Source organism: Diabrotica undecimpunctata, chromosome 2 (genome assembly GCF_040954645.1).
Source record: "Diabrotica undecimpunctata isolate CICGRU chromosome 2, icDiaUnde3, whole genome shotgun sequence".
Lineage (NCBI taxonomy): Eukaryota > Metazoa > Arthropoda > Insecta > Coleoptera > Chrysomelidae > Diabrotica > Diabrotica undecimpunctata.
The window spans coordinates 39,848,031-39,867,791 of record NC_092804.1 but is presented as its reverse complement, the minus strand read 5'-3'; the positions used below and the strand labels follow the sequence as shown (position 1 = coordinate 39,867,791).

The window sequence follows — 19,761 nt, the reverse complement described above, 5'->3', positions numbered from 1 at the left end:
GTAGTGTCTTCCATAGTATTTTACAGGAACTGTATCATAAGCCTTGCGTATATCTAAAAACATAAGATGAGTTTCTATATTTTTATTTGATCGTTTTCCTATTAACTGTTTCAAGCAAAAAATCTTGTCTGCATAAGATCCTCAAGCCCTTAAGCCTGACTAGTATTCTTCCTCCTTTGCTCTATCTTCTTTACGTGCCCTCTCCACGACGAAGGTTGGCAATTATCACCGCTATTCTAACTTTCGACACTACAGCCCAAAAGAATTCAGTTGAGCTGCATCTAAACCATTCTGAGGTTTCTCACCCAGGACATTCTTCTTCTATCTATGCTACGTTTTCCTTGAATCTTTCCCGGCATTTTTAGTTTTAGGAATTCATATCTGTCACCACGTGTCATATGACTCAGATATTGTAGTTTTCTTATTTTGATGCAATCCAGTATATCCCAGCTATATATATATCCATAACACGGAAGATGTGGCACAGTGGACGAAAATGCTGATCCCAAACATAAGAGATTGGGTGGACTGTGGCCACAGGCGACTGGATTATTTCCTGACGCAGGTGCTCACAGGACACGGGTGTTTTAGGGCCTACCTCTATAGGATCGGAAAGGCTGATACAGATGAATGCCTATACTGTGGATACTCGGACACTGTGACACATACGATGTTAGATTGCAGCAGATGGATAGTGGAAAGGAACAGAATGGATAGAGAGACAGGTGTGAATTTTGTTACAGTGAGAGAAATGATTGAGAGAATGATTGAAAATAAATTAGTTTGGACTAATATACACAGCTATATCCGTGCAGTAATCAAGAAAAAGGAAGAGGAAGAAAGACTGCTAAACCAACGCTAAAGGTAAGAGTGAATGATGCTGAAAGGTGAAGCTAGAAAAGTGGGTCACACTGTGTGAGTTGGAATGCGTGAGTCAGACTGTGGGGAAGGAGGAAATGCCCATCTGGAAATAATGCCGAACTAGGAGCGATGAGTGTCTTCTACGCGCTACCTGGAACGAGACAGGGAACCTCCTTGCTGATGAATAGAGTGTGGATGTGTATGAATGGAGAATGAATGAATAAAGGTAGTAATTCGGAAGTGATGCCGGCCTTACAGCGGCCATTCCGCTTCCGGATCGCTGGATGACAGAGGAGGGTCTGGTTTAGCAGGTAGGCGTTCGGCGTAGACTCGGCGACGAGAGGGCATTTTAAAGTACCTCGGGAACTATCGCCGGGAGTACGAAGAACGAATCCTGCACTAAAGTTAGTCAGGCGGCGCCCTGGACTAAGATGTCTTTTGAAGATTCCAGACCCCCCCTCTATAAAGACGAAAAAAAAAAAAAAAAAAAAAAAAAAAAAATAATAGTATATCCCAGCTGTTCTCTATTATTCTTAGTACTTCTTGATTAGTTATTCAGTCTGTCCAGGAGATTTTCAGCATTTTTCGATATGTCCACATTTAAAATGCTTCCAATTATTGAGACAATGTTTATTTAAAGTCCATGTCTTTACACCATATAAAAGAACAAAAAATACATAACACTTTAGTACTAGTGTTCTAAGATTTAGGCTGAGGTCTCTACAACATAGTATTTGTTTCATATTATTGAATGCACTTCTAGCCTTTTCTGTTCTACCTCTAATTTCTTTGGTATAATCGTTTGTTTAATTAATGTTTGCCCCTAAATAGTTAAAATTCTGAACTCGTTCTATCGTCTTATTATTTACGTGTAGATTGATGTATTTAATATTTTTCTTTGACATAACCATGAATTTTGTTTTCTTTATGTTTAGTGATAGACCAAATTCTTCACTCGCTGCAACAACCTTATCTAAAATTCGTTCTTCTTCTCATTGCGCCGTCTCCTTTCGAAGGTTGGCGATCCAAATGGCAATTGCAGTTTTGGAAACTGCTGCGCGAAAGATCTCTGCGGATGAGCGGTCGAACCATCTCCTCAGGTCTTTCAGCCACGAGTTCTGGCGTCTTCCTACTGATCTTTTGCCCTGTACTTTTCCTTCCAGTATAACTTGAAGTAATTCATATCTTTCGCCTCTCAGCACATGACCCAAGTATTGCATTTTCCTCTCTTTGATTATTCTTAGTAATTCTTTTTGTTTACACATGCGACGAAGTACCTCAACATTAGTAACTCTTTGTACCCATGGAATCCTCAACATTCGTCTGTATATATACATCTCAAAGGCATCTATTCTTTTTTCTACTTCGGAGTCCATTGTCCAACTTTCACAGCCATACAGTAAGACAGAAAAAACGTAACATCTGATCATTCGGATTCTAAGCTGTAGACTAAGGTCTGATCTTGTAAAAAATGTTTTAATGCTCATGAATGTTTTCCTTGCTTGTTCGATTCTTGACAGGATTTCTTTTTTTGGATTACACTGACTATTGATATTTGTTCCCAAATATTTTATGGAATTTACCTGTTCTATTATTTGACCCTTGGCACACACCTGTACGTTTATTGGTGTCTTTGAAAATACTAAAGTTTTAGTTTTGGAAACGTTTAGATGTAAACCGAACATTTCGCTGTGGTGAACTACCGCATTTATTATATTTTGTAGTTCTTGTGCGTTGCTTGCTATTAAGACGGTATCATCAGCATATCTGATGTTGTCTATGCTGATTCCGTTAATCTTAATTCCGCCTTGGACCTCGTCTAATGCTTCTCTGAATATAGACTCCGAATACAAATTAAAGAGTAGCGGTGATAAGACGCAACCCTGTCTCACTCCTCGTCGGATTTGTATGTCTTCGGATGTTGTGTGCTCTATTTCAATTGTTGCCGTTTGGTGCCAGTATAGTTCTGAGATAATTCGCAAGTCTTGTTCGTCAACTCCAGTTGTTCTCAGAATAAAATTCGTTGAAGATCTGTAATATTTCCTGCTCTTAGTATTGTATTATCAGTATTGTAAATCTAATTTCACGTATGGGAGGCCATTTATTTTTATGCCTGCTATTTCATCCTCTAATGCTTTTTTGAATATTTCCTCTGAGTATGCATTAAACACTGATGGCGACACGACACAGCCCTGTCTAACACCTCTTTTGATTTTTATTTTATTAATTTTTGAATTATTAATTCTTATGACAGCTTTTTATTCATAATACAGATTATTTATTATTCTTATATCTCGTGTGTCGATGTTCTTTGTACTCAGTAATTTTATTAACGGATTATGTTTCACTGTATCGAATGCCTTGTTATAATCTAGGAAGCAGACATAGATGTCCTAGTTTACATCTAGATATCTCTGTATTAGCACATTTACTGCATAATGCTTCTCTGGTTCCTTAAGCATTTCTAAATCCGAACTGAGTTTGTCCAATGTCTTGTTCTAACTTTTTATATATTCTACAATGAATAATCTTTAGGAATACTTTTAGTATGTGGCACATTAGACTCATGGTACGGTGATCGCAACATTGTCTTGCGTTTTTCTTTGCTCTATATTCAAATTCTAATATGGCCCCATAAGAATACATATTAAAAAGTGTACCAGTTGAATTAAAATTAAAGTTGCACACTGCTGATTTCTAAATTAGAATTAGGCCAATAATAATGTACTAGATGTGTGTATGAATGTAATTATTAAAATTTTGCTTTGCACAGTAATAATAGCCTCCAAAACAAAGCTTTATATTTTATACATAATTTGAAAGAGATTGCTATATAAAAATATTTAAAAAATATTATTATGTAAGTGCTTATTGCAATACTGTCTAAAATATTTTACTCGTTTTCATAAATTCATAATTTGAAAGAAAATATTTATATTCAGCTAGTTTTTTGTTTGTTCCCGAACAAAGACCCCGCCTCATATGTTCTAGTTTTTGAATATTTACAGAAAAATGTCAAACTTTAAATGTACTAAAGTTTCTAGAAAAATTAAGAAACATTTGAAATAAGAATTCGCAAGGGTAATTTATCTAACTCTAAGGAAATGTATATTTTAGTTTGAATATTGGTTATTTCAAGCTAATAAGCCGATCTTTTGACTTTTGTCAGCTGCCAATTATAATAGTCATTAACTAAATTAAATTCTACTAATAAACCGTAAAACAATATATATTATAATATGTCGATATTAGCTATGATGTTAAATACCACTAATTCCTGATATATTCCTACTTTCACATGAAATAATCAGTCCCTCTTAAATATGTATGTGCTAACATTAGTTATTACTTCCTCAGTCATATCTCTCAGAATCTTTACATACTCACTGGGGACTTCTTTCTTATTGAAAGCCAACCAAAGAACTTCCTGAGGAACTTTTTGATATGCACTCTCAAGGTCAAGGAATACGGTGTGAACAATTTATGTCTCTATTCCTATATTTATATCAGCTGCCTTATAATGAAAACTTCATCTGTTGTTGTGATTTTAAAGTGATTTTTAAGCATTTTGGTTTCATGGTACTACTAAGTAGTATAGTTTGGCATTGATTAACATCTCCTTCATTTTTGTAAACAGTTACTAATATACTGCTTCTGTATTCGTCTGGCATTTGTACAACTTCCATAATTTTACCAAATAAACCTTTTTTTGTCCACTTTAGGTCTCTTTATTCTTAAACTTTTTCCTGAGATTTTTCCAAGTATTTCAATTGCAGTATCTCTAATACTAGTAGTCATATTTCTCCAAATTGTATTATGTTTCAGCTCATTTTTTCTTCTATTTTCCCTTAATAAACCTTCTTTCTCATTATTAACATCCACCATTTGATTTATAGCGGTCTTTTGCGATATTTTGGGTTCGTAATCATTCTCAAATAATCTATTATTTGAGAATGATTTTAGCCACTTTTGTCTCATTAGATACGGATTATATCTTGTCTATTTGAGGGTTATACGAATTTCAAACTTTGGTATAATGAAATACGATTTATAAAAGGTGATGAGATGAGTAATATTCTCTATTCGAATATTGTTTGTTGATACACAACTGTTGTGAACTGTCTCCTTTCTACAACATGAGTAGCGAGCCAGACGTTGAAATTTGCTGAGTTATGAAGACTTGGAGTGAAGATTTTTTCTTTCTGGAAAGAGAATTCTTTAAATAAGAATTCCGAAAACCATAAAACGTAATGACACACTTCCATGTAAACATTAAGCCTGCGTTTTAGCCAAGGTAAGTAAGTAGGTCAAATAACAATTTTACGAGCAAGATTTCGTATTTTAGATGAGTTAGGTACCTTAGCATATGGATGTCTTGTTAGAGTACACATGTACATATGGTAGAAAGAGTATTCGTAAATTAGAAAGTTCTACCAGGCAATATTTTAGACGTGGATGCGCTTTAACCGATAAAAGGCACCTGATTTGGTTACCGACTTGCAGTCTGAGAACATGTAACAATAAACTGACACATTGGAAGAAATCTTCTGCATAAATCCATTGTCCATGATTCAACACTACTCACATAGCCACATCTTTCGTGAGACAATCGCGCTGATAGATTATACAGTACTTATCACGATCGCGATGTTAGATCAAAGTGGAATCAAAACTTTAAAACTTAGAAGAAAATGATTGATCTACAGTTTCTATTACCAACGATTGTGGATTTGTTATTTATCTAGATTCTTGGAGGGTAAAGGTGTGGTGGCGATCTGGATGTATCCACACATACATAAATGATACAATAATTGTATGAGGCGAAATAATAGTGCAAAAGCAAAACTTATCTTGTTTTTCACTTTTTTAACACCTCAACAGTAAACTGATATCATTCTTCAAGCACGTTTATCTATTTATTGGCGCAGTTGATCACAAGTGGCCATCTCGTGCATGTTGCATATATTGTCACAAAATGGTTGACCCACTATACAACTGACGTATTGCAATGAGCATAGCAATATGCGAATTTTAATCTAGTGGAGCATACGTAGTATGTATTCAGTTATATTAAGTTATTCCACATATGGACAACATTCAAAAATTGGTTATAAAGCTTTTGAAATAAAGGAAACGTTTTTTAACGTTTAAATTTTAAAAAAATAGATCGTAAGGTAAAACGTTTTAAAAAAATCTAGCAATGTACACTCCAGTATATTTTAAATATATTATAATCGTTGTTTTTAAGCGTACTCGCTCTTCCGGCAGGAATCTATGGAGGAGTAACACCGAGACGCAAGCCTCCATATCTTGCCGTAGTGCTCATTCATTAGTCGATCCGATACACCTGCGTATTCTAACAGATCCATTTGTATTTTACACCACTACGTTAGTTTTTTTGTTTGCTAGATAGGATTCGAACCATCGACCACTAGATCATTGTGCGCTTGGCTATCTGACCGAAACATAGTACATAAACTAACATAAAGGTAGACATTTTTTTTTTTTAATAAACATCCCATTTAATTTGCAATCTGTAAAATTTTACAATAGGCAAGTGTTAATGACAGTAACAAAACATTTAGGAAAAGTGTCCAGTGACAATTGAGGTTGGTCTTTCACAAGCTGAGGTTGCACATCATTTTTACGTGTCTCGTGAGAGTGAGATTTCACGATTGTGGCGTCTGTATGAACAATCTGGTAATATTGTTGTAAAGCATAAAGGTCGTCAACGTGAAACTACCCTTTGAAAAAATGGGCATATAACTGCACGTGAAATCTGTGGGGCCTTAGAAAATACCAACATTACTGTGTGTGACTAAACTTTGAGGAATAGAATACATGAAGCTGACCTGCACGTTATATGTCCATTGATGGTTCTCATGTTACGTCATATAAATCGTGGACTCAGACTAAGGTGGTCACAACAAAAGTGCATTGAGGATTACAAAAATAAAGTTATGTGTTATTCACAGATAAAGCTATATTCTACAAGCCCATGGGAGATTTTTGATGGGTCATTTGACCCAGCATGAATTACATAAAAAGCAATACTACACCATGTAATAACAACTTTAGAAACTATGCAGTCAATTCTTATCGGTACGTGTGAATCACAGGTAAGATAAACTTACCACTAAAGGGGGAGGTTTTTTTTTTTTGGCCCAACATATTTGTACGGCATTTATAACTCAAGTAAAACAAAAATAATGACCTGCAACCTAATGTAGTACAAAAATATTGGTACCAGGAGCATGGAAATTTTTTATTTTCGGAAAACTTTTTTTTTTGAACCCCAATGCTTTGTGTACCGATAAGAATTGGCGACACAGTTTCTTAAGTTGTTATTGCATATTGTATTATTGATTTGTATGTGATTTATGCTGGGTCAAACGACACACTAAAAAAGTCACATAGGCTTGTAGTCTACTAGGTTTTGTCTCTACCCAGAATCAAAAACAGTAAGAGTTTGGAGAGAACCTGGTCGACAAGAAAGACTCAGGCATATACAGGATATTTGTCCACATAGTGATCTACAAGTTATGATGTGGGCTAGAATAATTTTTTATCATGGAACTGTTCTCATTTTTGTGGGAGGCACTTTGAATCAATACCAATATATTGAATGTATCTTAGAATTTGTTGTTATTCTATTTGCCGCTGCCGCAGGTCCTGATTTGTGTTACATGCAGGATCATGCAAGGCCACATACTGCAGCAACAGTAAGAGATTGTTACACAACGAGGGTACTACACTTTTACCGTGACCAGCACAACCCTCAGATCTTAATCCCATCGAGCAAATGTGTAAGTATGTATGCTTCAGAGAAGGATTTCTCCTGATCTGCACAATGTTAATACTAGACAAGGTCTTCAAGATCTTCTTACATAGTAATGGATCCTATTGCCTTAAAACGAAATTGTTAATTTAATTTTTAGCATGTCAAAGCGGTATCAAGCTGTAATTAATGCTGCTGGAGGAAACATATATTATTAAATAGGTTTCTTGTTAGATTTTTATGTTTTATATTGACTTTTAGGTTAAAAATTTCCATTAGATTAATGCCCTTCTTTACTTTTGTTTGATTATTTTATCGTACAGAAATAATATTACACTGAAATTAAGATGAATTAATTGCTGACTAACAGAAGCATTTTAACGGTATGTCACTTTTTATAATCCAATTAAAATTAATGTAGATATGAGAAAAAAAACTTTGTGTTCCTTAGACATTTTTAATGTGTTTATCTACTTCTGCCTTATTGATTTTAATTAGTACGATTTAGCCGTACTAAAGTGTGCTACTTTTTAGCACCACTTGAGCACAGCAAACAAGTTTTCCTACAAAATTTCGAGTTAGCACGGATAGCTTCAAATTTTTCTTTAAATATCTTTTTTAAATGCTGGATATTACGTAATGGGGTGTCAAACTCTTTGCCTTTACCCAAATTTCACAAGGCGAAATCACACGGCGTTAAGAATGTCGAACGAGCAGGCCATGCAGGCCGAGCAGGCCGCTGATACTTCTTCACCCTACCAAATTACCAAAGTATTTATTCAGAAAATCGCGAACTTATAGTCCATATTTTTTATTATTTGTTAGTTGGCAACCCTAATGTTGAAGAGCTAAATATTATCTTTTTAAAAACCTCAAGGCAAGGCAATTTTTAAAATTTATGCTGTCGCCAACACAAGGGCTCTGGTTTTAGTTTTTCTGTTAATTAGAATTTTTCTTGTCCCCATTTTTGGTGGGATTTCCCAGACCACGTGGTGCACCATACATGGGACATAACATAAATAACATAAATGACGCGGAAACATTTATATAAATATCTACATATATATATATATATATATATATATATATATATATATATATATATATATATATATATATATATATATATATATATGCATATGCATACACATAAAAGAGGGTCAAGATAACAGTTAATTATAAGATTTGTTAAACCGATTATTCAATTTCTCTCGAGAGTACATCTGAAACAAACCGACCATAAACGATCCAGCTACAACTGCAGCACTGTATCAAGAAAATCGCCCCGTTTACGACGTACACTGACAGCGTTTGTGTAATTTCATTAGGTGGAATATTATAATATCAATGGCAGGAATGGCGGCCTGATTTGCATTTTGTGTTTCTATGCGATAACGCCACATTACGTTTATGGTTATTAAACCAAATGTGCAGTGCAAATGCAAATCCTCAGAGATTCGTGCAAGTGGAATTGTTTCGGAAGGTAGATTTGGAGGTGAACACTTTTCGGCAATAAAAATTAGACACGTTTAGCCGTGCTAAATTGCCTTTTATTTTTATATTATAGGCAAATAGACTTTCTAGTGCAACTTATAAAATGGTTAACTGTCTTCTTTGTTTTCTAAAAAATATATTAAAATATTGTTTCGGTAGTTCTTGTAATTGCTCTTGTTTCTGATTTGCAAAACAGAAAAAATACTGGATCAATAAATAATACAGAAAGTAGCGAGAAATTGTAACGTTACAAACGTCGCAAGTTTGTTATTTTTCTTTAAATAATTATTTTATTAAAATTTCTGTTGATTTTATTCATTTGTTAACTTTCTGTTTCATTTTACTATTTTTCTTCTAAAAATAGTTGGCGCTCAACTTTTCTATCAACTAAATATTCTGTTTAATTTTTATTCTTTAATCTCAATTTTTATTTATTTTAGTTCTATTCCAATTTACTCTTTGGGTATTCCCCGTATTTGGACCCTGTATCTATTTAATTCCATATTACATATATAAAATGTCTATGATCTACTTCAAGTCGATGCAAAATATTTGTCAGTTGGCAACTCTGATCTGTCATGTCAAATTTTAATTCAATGTAGAACTGGGAATATTTTTTAATATACTTTATCTATTTAGAAAGGCACACACTCATTTATATTTTTAAATTTTTTTGGGATGGGTACATATTAATATCATTACACATTTGTAGTTGATAACTTTTTATATAATATTCTTTTGGATTTGACATAAACTCCAAGATACGGTTCTTTTCAATCTTATTAACTGTATATGTATGTAGAATTGATCACCTAAAAACTAAAGAACTAAACAAAATTAACGAATTTATTAATGAAAACTACGACATTTTTGAATCCGAGAAATCTACATCGCGTACTAGAATAGTATTTATACTAGAGATGTAAGACCAACTCGTCAAGCACCACGGAGATTGCCATTTGCTAGACAAAAAGAAGTTGGAAACATAGTACAAGACATGATAAATGCCGATATCATCGAAGAAGCTTCGGGCCCCTGGTGTTGACCAGTAGTGTTAGTAACTAAGAAAGATGAATCTACTCGCTTTTGTGTAGACTACAGAAGATTAAACCTTACATACTATCCATTGAAAAAAAAATAGAATACAATAGGACATTGGTGCTTGTGTTTGTTAAGTTTCAGAAAGCAGTTTACGCCACTGAAATGCATGCGATGTCATTGTTTTAGGCATTCTGCACACGAAGCGTATCATCATAGACGCGTATAAGTTTCGTCATGCAGCAACGATTCCTTTACGCCTTAAAATCCGCAAACGATTCGATTTGCAAGCGGCATGTGATCGTCTCGTTTTAAGGTTTTCCATGCTTTTACAGTAGTTGCAAATATGTCAAGTGATGAAGAGGACTTACTTTTGTTAAATTATCTTCGCCATCGCAAAAAAAAGAAACAGAGGAAATTTTGGATGCATCCTTATATCTATAAAAACTACAACAGAAGGTTATTTATTGCCGACAAAGAGTTGTCGGAAGATGACTCTAAATTCCACACATTTTACAGAATGTCTAAAAAACATTTAATGAATTGGTGTTAATTGTAGGTCCTGCCATTCAAAATCACAATACTAACATGTGTGAGTGTGTTAGTTCAGAAGAAAGACTTATGATAACACTTAGGTAAGTAAAAGACGCACTATATCTAGGTATATTTATTAATAAAGTATTACATTAATATTTGTAAGAAACTATGTTGTTGTATATAGGTCGACGGAGGAGAAATGTCATCAGTAGTAACTGTGATGCAATTACTTCCATGAAATGAAGTTGTGGCAACATCATTGGGCGAAGAATCGGGTGTGCCGGCTGTATTCATTGAAAATCAACTTGAGGTGTGTGATGCTGATTCGTGGTGGTGATAGTCTATTCTTGAAGTATCGTATATCGGAAACTGTTGAGTTAGATTATTTTGTTCTTGTTGTCTGATTAACTGTTCCATTAACGTTAGAGTTTATATTTTGAACGTTCGTAATTTTTTGTCAGGTAGGCTTTTTACCTTAGGTAGTAAACTTTAAAAAACATCTTTCAATCATCGTCTGGTGATTCCAGGGTATTCCTCTTTTTTTTATTTACATATTGTAAAACTGCTCGATCAACAGCGTCACCATGTCTAATACATTTTTTCTTTTTTCTCTGGCTAGAGATAGTTTCCTGAACACGTTTTGATGATTCGTTTACTGAACTGTTATTATTTTCTTTAGTATTATTTTCAGCTATGTTTTCGTTTGGCGGTGCTTGAGATGATTCGTTTTCATCTGGCTGCATCAATACTTCAGTATCTGGTAGCGAAATATTTCCAGTATTTTCTAAATGTTGGACCGGTCTTATATATGGCAATACAAACGGCATAACGTCGTGCAAGTAGTAAGGTTTTTTTGGTTTTGCTGAAGAGCCAGATGGGGATGGTTTTAGGCTTCGGACAAACCCATTGCGAATGTTCTTCCATTTTTCTTTACAATCAGCCTCTGCAAAGAGTAAATATGTATACAAGCTAAAATTCAGTTGTTTCACTTTTGTTTTTTGTTTCAGGTATTTAGCTACTGGCTGCAAATTTGCTGCCCTAGCTTTATATTTTCAAAGGGGTGAACGTACCATTGGATTATTTATAGAATTAACTACAAATTCCATATGGAACTCGTTAAAAGAACTATATATGGTATTACCAAATAAAGAAAAATTGAAAGATATAGCCCAGAGATTTTTTGAATTATGGAAATTACCAAACTATCTAGGGTGGTCGATGGAAAACACATTAGAATTACAAAATATACAAATTCAGCATCTTCAAATTTTAATTATAAAAATTATCATTCTGTTATTTTACTGGGTTGCTGGGATGCTGATGGTATCTTTACTTCAATAGAATGTGGGTATGCTGGACGAAATAGTGACGGCGGCATCTTTCGGGTGTCGACATTTGGTCGTTGGTTGGAAAGCAACAATACTTTACCACCGTCAACTGAACTTCCTCATGACGAAAGTGACAATAAGTTCCCATACTATTTTGCAACAAATGCCGCATTTCCCCAAAGAAAAAATGTCATGAGACCATACCCTGAAAGAAATACTGATAAAAAAAGCAAACTTTCAATTACAGACTTAGTCGAGGTAAAAAAACTATAAAGTGCACATTTGGAATGATGACTCAAAAATTTCAGGTTTTGTTGACACCTATCAGACGTCGACAATACGAAACTATTATCTCAATAATCCAGTGTGCTTGTGTATTACAAAATTTTATTAAAAAAAAGGATAATGCATTTGTATACAGTACCTTCAGCACTTACTACAACACAAAATATCCCACAAAATGTAAGAAATGTGTCAGACATGGATAACTTAAATATAGATGTAAATTATTTACCTCAACATTTACGAAATTACTTAGCAAATTATTTTTTATTACAAAATACTGCTTTATCATGGCAATAGAATTATTGTTTATAAAACATGAAAATTAATTTAATCCATATATGTACCTAAATAACAATTAAGTTTTGTTTTAACCTACCTGACCACTGTATTTGCCTGGCTACTGCTGACCACGCTTTTTCAGTCACATTTTTCTGGAGTACTCTTGTAGGGTATTATTATATAAACACTGATAATTTTCAATCAGTTAGACAAATTTTAATATTTGATCCACCATTCTCATAAAATTCCGTCAAAAAAGGTGTTCTAACGCTAAAGCGTACAGCAAGCGACTGACTTCGTTGTACGCCTCTGAATACGTGTACAGTATTCCATAATAGACTAGGCGGGATCTGTAGAAATTCAGACCATAATGGACATTTTCCATAGGAAGCTATTTTTTTGCTGGAATCCCTTCAGGATGTGCCCTATATCAATAATCACGATATGCGCCAGTCACAAACCCTGTGCTAAATTTTTGATTTAACAAAATCTGAAAACAATTGAAAATTTCTCATTTTTTTGCTAATATTTTCGCTAATATTGCTAATATAAAAGTTTCATTATTAAATTTTACACAATATTTCGTTAGCTAGAAATTAAAAATTTTATATTTATTGTTGAAAAAAGAGCAATAATTGGAAAAAAAAGTACAAAAAAATGAAGATAATCCTTTAACTGTTTTCGACTTTCTAAACTTGACTTACAAGCTCCATATTCCCTCTAAAAAAACCTTTTAATATGTTTAAAACGTTTGCTAAATTTTGTTAAGATCGGTCGGATAGGTTTTTGCATAATAATTTTGCAATCCAGCCTACTGGAAAAAAATCGCAAATTTTCAAATTTCTAGTAAGCAATAAATAAGGCTTTCAAATAGTTGCAAATTTTTTTATATACAGAGGAAGGCTCAAACATTCAAACGCTTTTTGTAAAATTCAAATCGGTTCACTAGGAGAGACTAGAAAATTTTTTAAAATTTTAAACATTTTTTAGGCTTATAAACAAATTGAATAACTTTACGAGCTTAAACGTTACAATTTCAAAATTTGTACACTTAAAGAACATTAAAAGACGCTTCTTTAAAAAAAAACGATACATTCGGCTTACTTGTTGCCGAGATATTGAAGGTCAAGGTCAGACCTGAAGATTCTTGTCCTTCCAAAAAAAGAAAAAGACTTAAAAAAAATTATTGAAGATTGAGTCAAAATAAAGTTTATTTATGAAAAAAAGAAAATTTTTTTTCGTTCGCTTTTGTTTTAACAATTTAAATTATTTATTAACAATTTATAAATACATGTTTGTTTACTAAAAGTAACAATTTACTTCAATGTATGAATTGCAAGCTCAAAAAAAATGCATGAAGAAAAAATGAAATTACTTGTTTAACATACAATTGTTTATTGCAAATTTCCCAATTTTGCAATTAAAAATGGTACTTGAAAATGATATTTGAAATCCTTGTCGTCCGAGACATCGATTCAAAAAAAAGAGCAAAATTGGTTAACAAGTAGCCGAGATAATGCAATTTTTAGCGCGCGCTATGATTTTGAACTCACCGATTCACATTTCGAGTGAATGTCCCCCACCACCACCTCTCATGCATTCCGAGCGACATTTTACGCAAAAACGGTTTTTTATTTGTCTTTTTTATGGATGTTGCCATAAAGCGCATTACGTAAAACTTTTCATATAAAAAGTACTTGACAAGACGAGAGTATTTGTTTAGAAACGAGCCCTCTATCACTTATGGTTCCACGGCAAATATATGCCAACTTTGACCTTCAATATCTCGGCAACCAGTAAGCCGAATGTATTTTTTTTTTGAAGAAGCGTCTTTTAATGTTCTTTAAGTGTATAAATTTTAAAATTGATATGTTTAAAACTCGTAAAGTTATTCAATTTGTTTATAAGCCTAATATATATAAAAAATGTTTAAAACTTTAAAAAAATTTCTATGCTCTCCTAGTGAACTGATTTGAATTTTACGAAAAGCGTTTGAAAGTTTGAGCCTTCTTTTATGTGTAAAAAAATAATTTGCAACTATCTGAGGGCCTTATTTAGGGCTAACTATAAATTTGAAAATTTGCGATTTTTTCCCAGTAGGCTGGGTTGCAAAATTATTATGCAATACCTATCCGACCGATCTTAACAAAATTTAGCACACGTTTTAAACATATTAAAAGGTTTTTCTAGGCGGAATATGGAGCTTGTAAGTCAAGTTTAGAAAGTCGAAAACATTTAAAGACTAACTTCATTTTTTGTAATTTTTTTTTCCAATTATTGCTATTTTTTCAACAATAGACATTCAATTTTCAATTTCTAGCTAACGAAATATTGTGTAAAATTGAGTAACGAAACTTTTAACTTCTTATAATTTTTTCTCTAGGATCAATATTTTCCGAATTATAAACAAAAATAGGAGCAAAAAAATGAGAAATTTTCAATTCTTTTCAGATTTTGTTAAATAAAAAATTTAGCACAGGGTTTGCGACTGGTGCATATCGTGATTATCGATATTGGGCACATCCTGAAGGGATTCCAGCAAAAAAATAGCTTCCTATGGAAAATGTCCAATCCAAAACAGATCCCGCCTAGACTATAAAGGCACAATTGAGCAACACGAAAACGTATGTTTTCGAACGTCGCATCTAATACGCGTCTATGACGATACGCTTCGTGTGCAGTAGCAGTATGCCTTACTCTTTCTGTAATGTTTGCGATTAAAACCATGTCGTCAGAGTGTTTATAGTCTTTCCATTAATTGAAATGACCACTAATTGACCACAGGCTTTCCGAAAGACATGTTCGAAAATATGATATTAATTGACTGTAAAATATCTATTAGATTTAAAAACTATTAGACATTTTAAATTACTATATTGTATTATTTATAGATACAAAATACAGCAGCGAGCTATATCTTAAAAATTAGGTCGTCTATTTTATTAAAGTTAAGAATTATACATAAAAGTACCTCGTAAAACTACTAGTGCATTATGAAACTATTTTTGCAGTATGTTGCACACATTTCAGTTTGTAACAAAAATTCCAGAGATATAAACTTGTGATCCGATCATATATCTTAAAACTAGGGCACGATACTTCAAATCTCTTGAGCATCGTTTCTTATCAGTGACCTAAAATTATGTTATGGATTTTTAATAAACTCTATTTTCCTTTGCCTGTCTCTCTAAATAACAGTTTATTAATGGATAGGGGATGTTACTTCATATCCTGTAATTATATTGAGAATATTACGACATCTGACAACTTGGATAAAAAATATGATACAAACAAAATTTATAAGTGAATATGATTTTTAAAATATTAATTTAAACATTTTAAAATATTTAAAATGTGTTTTTCTAACAATGTATAATCGCGTTTATTTATACATATAGGATTGGGGCAATGAAGACATAATTTTTATTAAGCTTATGGTGATTTAATACACAACTTATTACAATTTAACATCTAAATTACTTAAGTATTTAATCGACGATAGTATCGAATAGTGAATAAGATTCTTGTGACTCAGAGGGCTATGAACCGCCAGATGTTGGGTGTCTCTCTGAGAAAAATGGGATTAGGAAGGATACGTCGCCAGATTATCAGAATACCGATGGACAAAACGTACTGTCGATTGGAGACCAATAGAATCTGCAATACGGAGCAGAGGACGCCCACCAACTAGATGGACTGACAACCTGAAGCGTAGCAATGACTGGATGCAAGCCGCACAAGACAGAGACCGATTTAAAGAGCTGAGAGAGACCTATGTCTAGCAGTGGACGCATACTAGTTGATAATGATGATGATGGTGGTATCGCATAGACAAATTCTAGTAAGTCTCCATCATATTTCCTTAATGGGACAATTAATTTAATCTTTTACTCGACTTAACTATATAGGCGGGTTTGATTGACAGTTGAAATGTCTATTAGGAGATATTATAAAAAGACTCTGATTTAGGGATTCATAAATTTTTTTTGTGGAAATATTTTTAAATAAATAGTAAAAATATTTTACTCATCATCTTGCTCATAACTTAAAAACTTGTCCATTTAGAGATTTGAATTTTTTCAGAAAAGAAAGATATACAAAATGAGAAAATGCCAAATTAAAATCGGATAATTAACAAAAAAAGTTATTGCAAAATGAACAACAAAATCATTGTTTCTGAATATTGTTAATAAAATATTTTTATTTAAAAATTCCGTTAAAAAAGGTCTACTAATATAATAATCCTATCGGGCTACATCACAGAACGTTTTTAAAATAACTATTTCATTAACAGTGCTGTTCAATTTTTCACATGCAAAAATAATGGCATTTTTTCGCTGTATTACTAACTATCATTCTACCATAATTTTATAATCATTACTTTAGTCCAACCCTTGATAATACTTTCTACTTCCATTTCCAACCCCCCTCCTTTAGAAATACAGACAGGTGTAAGATAGCAAACAACAGGATGGCCTCTTGCCTGTTAACTATCGCTGGGAACAGACACTCTCTCTTCCCTGTTGATTATCATTAGTAACAGGGGTATTCTCTATACTGTTGACAGAGCAACACATTCATGATTTCTATAAAATATATTCAAATTCTCGTGCCTTTTCAAATGAACGTAATATGGTCTCCACTTTAAAAGTTAATCTTGACTTTGTTAATAGATTCTCTAAGGTCCTAGGTATCAAGACAATTAAGCTCTTCTTCTTCAGGTGCCATCTCCGCTACGGAGGTTGGCAATCATTATAGCTATTTTAATTTTTGAGGCAGTAGCTCTAAATAGCTGTTTTGAGCTGCATTCAAACCATTCTCTCAGGTTCTTAAGCCTCGAATTTCGTCTTCTTCCGATGCTTCTGCTGCTATCTATCTTTCCTTGCATTATAGTCGCAGGATACCATACTTCTCGCCCCGCATCACATGTCAGAGATACTATAGCTTTCTTTCTTTAATTGTAAGTTCAACTTCCTTCTCTTTACCTATTCTTCTCAGTACTTCATTGTTCGTAACTCTATTTATCCAGGAAACCCTCATAATTCTTCTATAGGTCCACATTTCAAAGGCGTTAAGTCATCTCATTGTATCTAGATTTAACGTCCATGATTCCACTCCATAGTATAGAACACTGTATACGTAAAATTTTGTTAGGCGTACTTTAAGAGCTAATGTTAAATCTTTGCCACATAGGACCTTTTTCATTTTCATAAAATTAGAACGTGCTTTTTCGATTCTGACTTTCTAGGTAAGTGTACTTTTTTACTCTTTCGATCTGCTGGCCATTTACTATCAAGATTTCGTTAGTATTATGGTTGTTTTTACAAATTTTCATAAACTTCGTCTTTTTAACTAAGACTCCATTTACTCTTATGCCGACTGTTTCATCTTCCAGAGTTTCTCGAATTACCTCTTCAGAATAAGCGTTAAATAATAGAGGTGATAGTATGCAGCTTTGCCTGACTCTTCTGTTTATTTCCATTTCTTCAGATGTCTCTTTTTCAATTCGTCCTATTGCTCGCTGATTGTAATAAAGGATTGCTATTAGCCTTAAATCTCTTTCATCTAGATTTTATTTTTTAGAATTTCCATGAGTAGGTCATGTTTTTCTTTATCAAACGCTTTATTGTAGTCTATAAAACAGACGTAAAGAGGACGGTTAACATCCAAACATCTCTGCGTCAGCACGTTGAAAGAAAATAGTACCTTTCTGGTACCCATACCATTGCGGAACCCATATTGTGTGTCACTAATATCCAGCTCCAGTTTAGAGTGAATTCTGGCGTGGATAATTTTCAACAGAATTTTCAAGGTATGTGACATTAAGCTTATGGTTCGATAGTCACTGCACTCTTTGGCATTCACTTTCTTTGGCAAACACACAAATGCTGATGTCAACATTTCTCTAGGTATTATTCCCGTAGTGTAGATAGCGTTGAACAGTTCTACTATTATGTCCAGGTTTTTCTCGAGAAAGAAAGGAAGAAAGAAAGCTAGGTTACCCTTTAACCAATAGTGGCGCTTTTAGCAAAATATGTATATAGTTTCTCTAGATTTTAAATAGTTCTTAGTTTACTTAGTTTTTACAACAATGTCTCTAATGAATACCGATTTACCCTCGTTCTCGAAGTAACTATTTGATACCCTATCCCAGTGGCGTAACTCTTCTTGCCCGCTCCCAGTATGTTAAATTTTTTCACATGCGAAAAATCATGTCATTTTTTCGCTGTATTACTAACTATCATTCTACCACAATTTTATAATCATTACCTTAGTCCAACCTTTGATAATACTTTCTACTTCCATTTCCAACCCCCCCCCCCTCCTTTAGAAATACAGACAGTTGTAAGATAGCAAACAAGAAGACGGCCTCTTACCTATCGCTGGGAACAGACGCTCTCTCTTGCCTGTTACCTATCGCTAGGAACAGACGCTTCCCCTTCCCTGTTAACTATCCTTAGTAACAGACGTATTTCCTCTAATGTTGACTGCCGCTAACAACAGACATTCTCTCTCTCCCGCTTATATTTACGCGAAAAATACCACAAATACTGTTCTAAATCGTATACAGACGCAAATATGCTCTATCTCGTGATCTCAGTGTTAGTACCGTGAGACACGTATTCAGAAACCGCTACCCGGACAGCTTCCCCGTATGTAGAACAACCGCGAATGAAAGCCTGTAAATACCGCCAGTGTGTGTGCAGCAGAAGAATTGGTAAGACTTTGTATGAACTTAATTTGCTATAATCTGTATAACCCTTTACTACTAACTTTGTAATCTTATAAACATTTACAATAACTTCGTAGAATTGAGTTCAAAATACATGGCTTAAAAATATTTGGAAAGCTGGTTAAAAAAACCAACCTCTAAAACCAAAACAAATGTTCTAGGACTCTTAGAATCCAAGATATTTCCATTTTATTAATTACTGTTACGTTAATTAACAATATTAAGAGCTGAAATTAACCAATATTTTATGAGAAAAGTCAAAGTTTTTAACCAAATTTTTAGCATATAAAATTATTAAAAATTCTTTAAACAGGAGTGTTGTAAACAAAGAGTACTTTGCGTTCCGACTAGGGTAAAAGAGTGAGGAGAACCGACTAAAGAGCCAGCCGCGCTCTTCAAAAAATCCAACACAGTTTCAAAATCGAGCG

The 19,761-nt window shown here is 33.5% G+C and overlaps 1 protein-coding gene and 1 pseudogene across 1 annotated transcript in view; one reads left to right on the top strand and one right to left on the bottom strand.

Moving 5' to 3' along the window:
- Nucleotides 1-19,761, bottom strand: part of RhoGEF3 (Rho guanine nucleotide exchange factor 3) — a 941,311-nt gene that overhangs the window by 301,799 nt on the left and 619,751 nt on the right. The gene's annotated exons all lie outside the window — the stretch shown is intronic.
- On the top strand, nt 10,518-12,633 carry LOC140434437 (uncharacterized; annotated as a pseudogene).